The sequence below is a fragment of the Patella vulgata genome, chromosome 8 (genome assembly GCF_932274485.2).
Source record: "Patella vulgata chromosome 8, xgPatVulg1.2, whole genome shotgun sequence".
Classification (NCBI taxonomy): domain Eukaryota; kingdom Metazoa; phylum Mollusca; class Gastropoda; family Patellidae; genus Patella; species Patella vulgata.
This window is the reverse complement of record NC_065886.2, coordinates 32,313,274-32,323,674: the sequence shown is the minus strand read 5'-3', so window position 1 is coordinate 32,323,674 and position 10,401 is coordinate 32,313,274. Positions and strand designations below refer to the sequence as shown.

General features: G+C 36.6%; 1 long non-coding RNA gene across 1 annotated transcript; it reads right to left on the bottom strand.

Moving 5' to 3' along the window:
- Window positions 1-222: 222 nt before the first annotated feature.
- On the bottom strand, window positions 223-819 carry LOC130014086 (uncharacterized). Its single transcript, XR_008789056.1, has 2 exons — window positions 766-819; window positions 223-559 (listed from the first exon to the last, which is right to left on the bottom strand). It is a non-coding gene; the product is annotated as an uncharacterized LOC130014086 (long non-coding RNA).
- Window positions 820-10,401: the final 9,582 nt, after the last annotated feature.

The following is a 10,401-nucleotide window of genomic DNA, read 5'->3' as shown; positions in this document are numbered from 1 at the left end:
TTCCAATCAAGGTCTCCCAGGCAATCTTGCATAAGTCGTTGATACGTGGCTGGTGCGTTCGTTAGCCCAAAAGGAAGTCTCTGGTACTCGTAAAATCCTAGAGGTCCGACAGTAAAAGCTGTTTTAGGAATATCTGCTTCCTCAATGCTGACCTGATGGTAACCACTCTTCATATCAACAACACTAGGGGGTCAAATATGAAGTAAATAACCACACCAAGGGTTCAGTAAAACAGCAATTTATTACCTTATAATAAAAACCCTGAAATTATACAATTACAGTATAAATAACATAATCCAACATATAAAATCAATTCATTCATATTCATTAAAATAATATATTACATATTAACACTAAAATCTCTATTCTAACTACTACTTTTATATATACTTAGTCTATATAAATACTTTAAAGGGAAACTACCTCCTGTTAACCCGTATGAAATATACAGGCATAATCTAAATAATCTTACTAATAATAATAATGTTCTTACCCATGAAGGGGTTTTTAATAAAGTAACCAGAGTCTGGAAACAAGGTGAAGTACCTTATAGCTCTGTCTGTAATAAAATATGGGGTATTTGATATTAATTATATTATTAAAGCGAAATGCTTTAAATAGCGTTACTATTATTACTATTATAAACTGTATGCCTTGTATTTGCAGAATGTAATTAACAAAAACCAACATGTCCGCCAACTTTAACAAAGACAAATAAAATATATATAAACTTATAAAACTGATAAAACAAATAGCCACACATACCTTTAAACTGTAAACAATAAATCTGTAGATAATAATTCTTCCAATACCAAATACACACAATTGATATGAATAAATGAAACTATTATTATAACTATTGAAACTTTAAATATAAAATCACTACCAAGGTTGAATGAAATATTCAACCTCACACTACAAGATTCTATAAGTAAGTGACCAAGGAGATAGGAAATACAAATCCAAGAAACCTTTGGGTCAAAGGTGAAAATTGAATCCCAGTGACCAGATGATGAACTCGAACTCACTGGTTAGAAGAGTGTACAGAACAGGATAGTTTAAAGATGCATTGATGTGTGACATATTACTTAAAATTACATTAGTATTGTGATCATATTAAAATACCCATAAACTAAATAAAATCACTCTACCACAATCATATCTACATTTTAAAGCGCCACAGAGCAGTCAGACTGACTGAATGTTCAGCGCTATAGAACACGATTATTATTATTATTATACCGTATTTGCCTGTATTTAGAGACACAAGTTAATATCAATTTCCATATTCAAATTGGAGCTTATTTACCATTATGCGGTTATACCAATATTTGTTACATTAATTGTGTGCTGAAATTCATGTTGATTATTTGCTAACCAAAGAATAAATGCTAAACAGCAAAAATATCGTCAGTACGATATCAAAATCAGAGAGGCACTTTAATCAAATCATTCTAGAAAACGACTTACTCGATGGATCAAAGGAATTTTTTGTGAACAGTATGTTGACACATTAGTGATTAATTCATCACACTTCCAAGACATTTACGAGAAGGTTTAGAGTCTGTTTTTCGTCTCGGTACGACGTTATTAAGTCTCCTCTGAATTTTACCCCAAAGATGTTCAATCGGGTTTAAGTCCAGACTAAGGGCTAGCCAGTGCATAACGTTGACACCGTTCTGCTGTAGAAAGTTCCGTGTAACTCTGGGCACGGGCGTTGTCATGCTGGAAAATGTTGTGCGAAATGTGGTATGACGTGGGGTTTGAGAGCTTGATCGATGTAGCGCACTGCTGTGATGCCGCCTCCACTCCCTGGAACACCACAAGATTTTGGAACACCACAGGACCCACTCACTGGTTCTGGCGGATTCCACCCCAAACCATTATGCTTGGACCTCCCCATGAGTCTCGTTCCATGACACATTGGCCAGAATAACGCTGGCCACGTCGACGCCATATTCTTGTCCTGCCATCTGCAGTTGATACGCAATACCGACTCTCATCTGTGAATTGAACAGTTCTCTATTGCCTGTGTCGCCTGTTCTGGTGTTGTTGGGCAAACTGTAGACGTTCACGTCGATGGCGAGGGGTGAGGATCGGTCCACGGTAAGGTCTACGGAAATGGATGTTCTCTCTGGTGAGACGTCGGCGCACTGTATCGGTAATGATGGCTCTTCCGTGTGTTCCCACTGTCTGACGTGCTGTCTCAGATGCCTGCGTGAAGGGATTCTGCACGTGCTGTCGCACAACATGGTTGTCTTGTCGAATTGTGGTAACCCTTGGTGGCCCGAAAGCGTTGCTGGAGCCTGTAGATGGTCCAAACATTGACCTGGAAGTGATTGGCAACGGCTTGGGCAGGACGATTTACCCAATACTACCCAATACCACCCCAATATCACCACATACTACCCAATGCTACAACATAATGATGCAAAATAGACATATCATTTGATTATTTTCAAAAATATAGAGTTATATCGCGAGAAATGTACTTCAAATGCAATACCGATGTCTGGCTGTTCCATTTGCCTCCCTATACAACAACAAACAAGCCAATAATAACCCAATACTACAAAATACTACCCAATATGATCAAATAACAACCTAATATTGTCAAATAACAGCACATTAGTATAATTACTGCAACGAATATTCGATATGTTACAGAAAATTGAAATGTTTACCCAGTTATCCCCTTTACAACCGGTAAATAGATTTTAGATTGCTACTCGGTTTAATCATCTTCTTTGGCTCTGTAGTTGGTTTCCAAGACGACAAAATTAAAATAAAAAAAAACAAGTATGACAATATACCATATTTTATTCCCTAAATGACCCATCTATCCCTTACCAATTGATAGAGTCGTCTGTCAAACAAGGTGGGTTTTCTCGGCTCCCCAGGTTTCATCTGACGGTTAAACACCCGTTCGCGAAAGCGAGTTGATGAAGTAATATTGAACTATATGTTAGTCCCGAAATTACCTAGTTAATGTCGAGTGTTTGTATTTATTTTAAAATTAATACTTTAACAAAAACAATTGCATATTGTTTATATTCATTTTTTCATATCAACTATTCAGTTGTTGCGTATTTACTTTCTGCACGATCTTTTTATTTTAAAATTAACGAAATAGCACATATTTCTTTCCAGTGTGTAATTCTCGACGCGACACCTCTCAGTTCATCAAAATTATCATTTGCGGTCTGTTACATCTCTGTCAGTTCCTTTGATAATATAAATAAACCAGAACTTGATTACCCAATCAACAATCTTAACCCCGTTGATTAATCGTTAAGTCAGGTGGAATGTATACGAGTAGAGCATTACACATTTGTAATAAACATGTGCATTGTAATAAACATGTGCAATTGCGTTAATTTTAAAATAAAACATCGTACATTAAGTATATATGCAATAACTTAATCGTTGACATGAAAAAAAAAATATAAGCATATGTATATGTGGAAAGAAACCGGTGACCGTGTCTATTCATTCAGGTGGTAATGACATCGCCGCGACATCGCCACCTGTGGATTATATACAGTAGAATACTTAGAATTTGTTCAATAGTGACAATATTCGAAGAATCGGTGAAATTTTGACAAGAGGGTTTTTTCAAAGTCGCCTGGTTTGGAACCGGAATCATTTAAAAGACAAATGAGACGCGTTAATAAGTCATTAAAAGACAGATAAAGATAAATTCGTGTGCTTTCCTGACATATTATACCCAAATGATTTTTTACAGGACCGCGTGCACTTGTAGACAGCGTGTTATCATACTAAAATCACCAGGATGAAGAAATAATTATAGTATACTCTTCAAAAAAAAGGTAGGGGATATTGAAATGCAAATACCTATGCAGGTGGTGATATGATAAATAGTCATGGACACTTGACATACTTTGAGAGTATGTTCACAGAAGAACTTATCGCCCCAACAGAACCACTGAGCTGCACATGCGACACGCAATAGCGCCATACACGTGGGAGGGGTTTATTGTCAAATTTGACACTTCAAGGACGGGTTGATGAAAACTGCCTCGTGCTGGTTTATCTATCCATGTTTGCTTTCCAATCGGTTCGTGCATAAGATTTACTGTTTAGCGTATCTTTGCTTTAGTGTGTTACTTTTAATTTGATCGGGAGACGTGTTCGTCAACGTCAGCCGACAACACTGCAAGAATTGGCCGTGGCACTGCAAGAGGAGTGGGTCGGATTGCCCCAAATCGTGATTGGACGGTTGGTTAGGAGCATGCCACGACTAATTGCTGAATGTCTGAGGATTGGTGGAGCAATTACTCATTATTAAGACAAAAATCAAAAACGTCCATTTTCACTTTTGACGGTGTATGGGGCCGTCAGATAAGCCGCTCATATAAAATATTTATGTTCATGTGTAGGAAATTGGCCTGTTATTAACATACACTGGTTACCTCTAATAAAAATAGCAATGCACTTCCGCAGTTTTGTATTGTTTCTGAATATCCCCTACTTTTTTTGAAGTGTATATAATAAGAAAGAAGACGTTTGAGTAGGCCACGAGACCGTTAAATGAACATTTTTAAATCAACCTCTAAAATACTCTTTTATTTGGATGTTTATTTTGTAAACTGATTTTATTTTAATGTAATTTTAAATCTTTAACTTCTTTTAAATCTCTTTATATTTTATTTTATTTTATATATTGATATGCTTTTATATTGTATGAATACACTATAGCGGAGGAATCTATAATAACCTGTTTTCCTTATTTTAACTTCGTCGTTTTGCAAACAAACTGCAAAGCCCAACAAGATGATTAATCTGAGTAGCAATCTAAAATCTATTTGTTGGTTGCAAAGGGAGATAACTGCGTAAATATTTCAATTGTCTGTAAATTATCGAATATTCCTTGCAATTATTATACTGATGTTCTGCTAATTGACGATATTAGGTTTGTATTTTATAATATTGGGTAGTATTTGATAAGTATTTGGTAGTATTGGGTTATTATTTGCTTGATTTGGGTGGTATGGTGGGGGGGGGGGCAAATGGAACAGCCAGACATCGGTAATCACATTTGAAGTACATTTCCCACGATATCTCCCTATATTTTGAAAACAATCAAGTAATATGCTCATTTGACACCATTATATTGTAGTATTGGGTAGTATGTGATGATATTGGAGTGGTATTTGGGTGGTTTTGTCGTGGCATGTTGCCGACGTTGTAGTGTGAATGATTAAAACAGGTATGGGTGGGGATTTTATAGGGCTGGTCCCGGTGAACAGCACATGCAGCATGAGTTACATGAACATCGTGGAGAACACATAACCATCTTAGAAGTCAGGTTGCGTTTTTGAGAACTTTTCCCAGGTTTGGCAAGGAGCCTTATTGCTCAGGTAAAGCTGGAGACGTGCTCACAAATATACAATAAACACATTTGGCAAGTTTTATTCAATGCGTCTATTCAGAGTAACATACCAACCTGACGTTTCTTTTGCTTTCTTAGATAGAAATATTAGCCATCACCAGATACCTGTTTTCATTTATTCAACAGCGAGAATACAGGGAAATATACAAGAATTGCACTTGTACATAAATATATAACGCCAGATATTCAGCAATTATTGTATACATGTATCATGTAGAACTTGTTGTCATTATACAATAGACACGGTCCCGTAATTACCGATATATAACCAACAAATTTGGATATCACAAGATACATTTCCGAACGTCTGAACTGGGCTTTAGGTATTCCGAAATTATTAAATATGATGTGAGAGAGAAACGGGGTTTAACCCCCACTCGACACAAACTAGGTCATTTCGGGACTGACATATGATTCAATTTTATGTCAATAATTCGCTTAAGCGTAGGGGTCTTTATCAGTGGAAGGAAACCTAAGGACCACGAGGTTGGACAGGCGACCCTACTCCTTGTTACGTACAACTGGGGAATCGAAACCACCCCAATTGACTCAATCACAGACCTTATGATAAAACGTGACCCGCTAAGCATTCGGATACCCCCACCCCTCCAAATATAATGTAGCATTTGTTGTAATTATACGCGGTCAAGTTGTTGCCGATATTTGAACAGCAAATTTGGATATCACCAGATACACGTCCGACCGTCTGAACATGGCTTTAGTTATTCTGAAATTACTATGTAATTATAAACGGTCCACTTATTACTGGTATTAGAATTTAGACACTTTTACATCGCCCATATCAGCTACAATATCAACTTGAACCACCTAAGTAGAAAATAAGTAAGGAATTTATAATTTTTCTTTTATTTTCTCAGTAATTAAAACCGTCTTTTACCAGGCATGCCTGGAAACAGATTGCCAATAAAATCAGACATCAACCTATATTTAGATTTTTTCACTTTGCAGACGGCAATCAAAGAAACATGGATTCAGACAAAAGACAAGCAGACACAGTTTGTTCAACCAGCTATAATACACATTTCATACGATGAAAAAGATTCTTCAACTTGTTGTCTTATTCAGACGATTATTCCTCATACTCAGGTCGACTTTGATGTTGTTCTTATTTTCCTTTCTAGCATTCAATTATCTGGAAGTTGGCGTCAATTAGCTGTGAAGCATAAAACAGATTTTCCCCACTTAAAAGACGCCATCTTTTTGTTTGCTACGTCGAATTACGACAATTGCATCGGTAATTAAACGTGTTCAGCTCAAACATCAGTCGCATATAAAGCGAGGAGCTTTATTATTCCGACATTTAAAAAGAACTGCACCTCCACAATATCTTTGGTCTCATACCACTCTATGATCCCCTTACTTTGCACGAACACGTTTCCCTAGATCAAAGTTTTATTCAAATCTTTAAGAATTCAAACAAAATTTAGACTAAAAGCGGTGTCGATCGGTCTAGAGTCACGCATTACATTCACGGGGACGTGATCCTAATTTCATTCACATGTATTTCTGTGGAGTTAAAATTCTTACACGAATTATTTGATTGAGATATTGGGTGCAACAAGGTTCTCATTTAATTCTACTTTTATCGATTATCTACGGATAAAAACCAAATGATAGAATTTTATGTGGATTTCCTGCGCATTTGTCGCTTAAATCAAGGGCGCATAACTCTATTTTATATCATCTAATGGATAATTTAACAGCCAATGTTTTTACACGAGCTATTAAAACGTCACACGGTGGTTATTGTAACTTTGTATATAGTGGTCAAAATGTTTATTTCCAGTTACGGGGTGGGTGAGGGGGGGGGGGGCTGGATGACAAAAAGGTTTAACGAGTGCGTTTTATATCAGAATGTGTGGTGACATAGACTGAGGTTGGTCGAACTGAAAACAAGCCGGAGCTTATATAAATTCATCTCCCCTCTATTTTGCATGGCTAGCAGGAAGACATGATGCAGATTGGAAACTCACGAATCACTGACTTGGCGAACACCGGGATCAAGCCCAAGACCTATATATTATTGACAGAAGCCATGACTGTTATGACTGACGTCTGCAAAGTGAAGAAATCTAAACACAGGTTGATTTCTGATTTTATTACAGCAATCTGCTTCCAGACACGCTTGGTAAAAGACGGTTTTATTTGCAGAAAAATAAAAGTATAAATTCCTACATTATTTTCTATTTAGTTGGTTCTAGTTGTTATTGTCACTGTTATGTATGGTGAAAAAATGTCTGGATTCAACAAATAATTAGAAAAAAATCTACATATCATATACATAATTTCTAAATATCCAAAGCCATGTTCAGACGGTCGGACATTTATCTGTTGATAGAGAGGTTCATGCACAGAACAAAAATCAAATAAATGAGCTTAATTTGGGGCTTATTTTAACAAATATGATAAGACTTACCATTAAAATCATCATTCATGAACAATTAAACTATTGCTAAGTTGGATATTTGTGTGATTTAAACATTTGAATGGGACTTTCTAATATATGGAAAAGTTGATCGCCCAAGTAGCGTTACAGCGGTAGATTTTTTCATCAAAAAGAGTTATGTTTCTTGGTCACATCAAAGTTTCAAATTTTGCCCTGAAAAACGAATTCTTAATTTCCGCAGTCGGCATTCTTCGTTTTTTTTTTACGTACGTACAATTAACGATTGAATTTAACATTTGTACGCGTGCGCATCACTTAGAGAGAGAGGTTGTCTGTATTTATCAGTTACCTTGAGCTGATTTTTTTTAACGTTTATATGCAATAGACTATAGTTAAAACTTTCTAATAAGGGGAATTTCGTGGTTTACAAACGCAGTATGCAGAGTGCTTGTCGTACTCATATTGTAGATATACGAATATGTTGGTCAAATACGAGTAATAGCGGGACCGTATGACTTGAGAGCAGTCAAATAAAGTATGCAGCTGAAAATCTGAACAACAGCATACAAGTTTTATAGAGTTTATGTTTAATGATGATTACAGTGACAAGGACCGTGTTGACATCCTGGTGTTCCGCCATGTTCACACAAGTCATTGTCAGTACAGGTAGCTGATGGGGCTCCAAGAGCGAGGCCTGAAAATATCAAGTAGTAGTAGTATCCTAGCCGAAGCTGCTTCCTGTTTTTAGAATATGATTTTGCAATCTTTCCATTTTCGGCCTTAGGCCATGGATTGGGTTTTGTGGGAAGTTCTTCCCTTTATTTAGTAAAAAACATATCGTTTGGTAGATGTTTTCTTCTGCTTCTGGATTGGTAGATGTCTTCGTTGTGGGATTAGTGTTTAGGTGCCAGGCCCGTCTTATTGTGACCTCCCCTTACTCCACAATCCCACTCTATGGGTTTGGTATCTGTTTCTTTTGCGGAATAATGTTTAGGTCCCTAGTCCGTCTGACCGTAACTCCCCTTACTCCACTATCCTGCTAGTTTAGTAGATGTCATCTTTGTGGGATTTGTGTTTAGGTGCCAGACCCGTCTTATCATGACCTCCCCTTACCCACTCTGTAGGTTTGATGTCTATTTTTTGCCGGAATAGTGTTTAGATGCCGAGTCCGTCTGATCGTGACTCTCCCTTACTTCACTATCCTGCCAGTTTGGTAAAAATCCCCTATGTAGTTTAGTGTTTAGATGCCGAGCCCGTCTAACCGTGGCCCCCTCTTACTTCACTTCATTTGAAAATATCAAATGCCAGACACAAATTAAATACTACATTTGGTTGGATATTACATTTACTACATGACGCATAACATTCTCTGCCATGCCGAAGGTGATATCACAGCCAACTTCTTCCCAATCAAGGAATTATTAATTACATTAATGATTGAGCGTATTTTGATATCCTTAACATTCGGCATGTTTTAATATCGCATTCAGCATGTTTTGATATGACTTACAATCAAGTTTAAAGTAATACACATTGGCTTTATAAGTAATACATGTTAATTTGATCATGAGTTTACAGTAATATACATTTGTTTGACCAAGGCTTTATAGTAATATACATTGGTTTCGCCATGGCTTTAAAGTAATATACATGACTTTATTGTAATATACATTGGCTTGTCCATGGCTTTATTGTAGTATACATTGGTTTAATATGGCTTAACCATGGCTTTATTGCAATGTATATTAGTTTAGTCATGGCTTTATTGTAATATACATTGGTTTGGCCATGTCTTTATTGCAATATAACAGATAAATATAGGTTTAATATGTCAATTAACGTGGTAACCGGAATGCATGCTTTTATTACAAAACCTACCGAGCTGAACGATAGATTGTTATAGGAAATAATCAATCTCTAACCATAACAAACGTTTACAACCCACCAGTCAATAAATTAAAAAGTACAGATTACGATAGGATTTTAAAACAAATTCCGGTAGACAATCTAATTATATGTGGGGACTTCAACGACCACAACACGGCATGGAATTCACCAACAAGCCACAAAGACGGGAACAAACTGTACGAGTATATAAAAGACAGCTGTTTTCTACTACTCAGTGACAATAATAGCGAACCAACTTTCGTCGGGAAAAATAGTAAACAAGGAACCCACATAGATCTGGCATTAGTATCAACAAAACTATACCCCCATTGCAACTGGGAAATGGGTAACGAAACTTTAGGAAGTGACCACGTAGCAATCCATATCTCCATATCTTGCAATACTAAAACAGAAAACACCAAATGTCAGGCTAAATGGAAAATGGATAAGGCAAACTGGGAACTATATAAAAACTTGTGCAATCGCTGGGATTTTGAGTCAATAAGACATGACAATATAGACACATTTTCAAATAATCTAACTACGGCTATAATAAGCTCAGCAGAGCAATCTATTCCCCGAACAAAAGAAACTAACAGGAAATCCCCAAACCTTGGTGGTCAGATAATCTATAAACTCTAGTCAACATCCGAAAATCGGCGCTACGAAAATACAAACGTAGGCCGAATGAGGA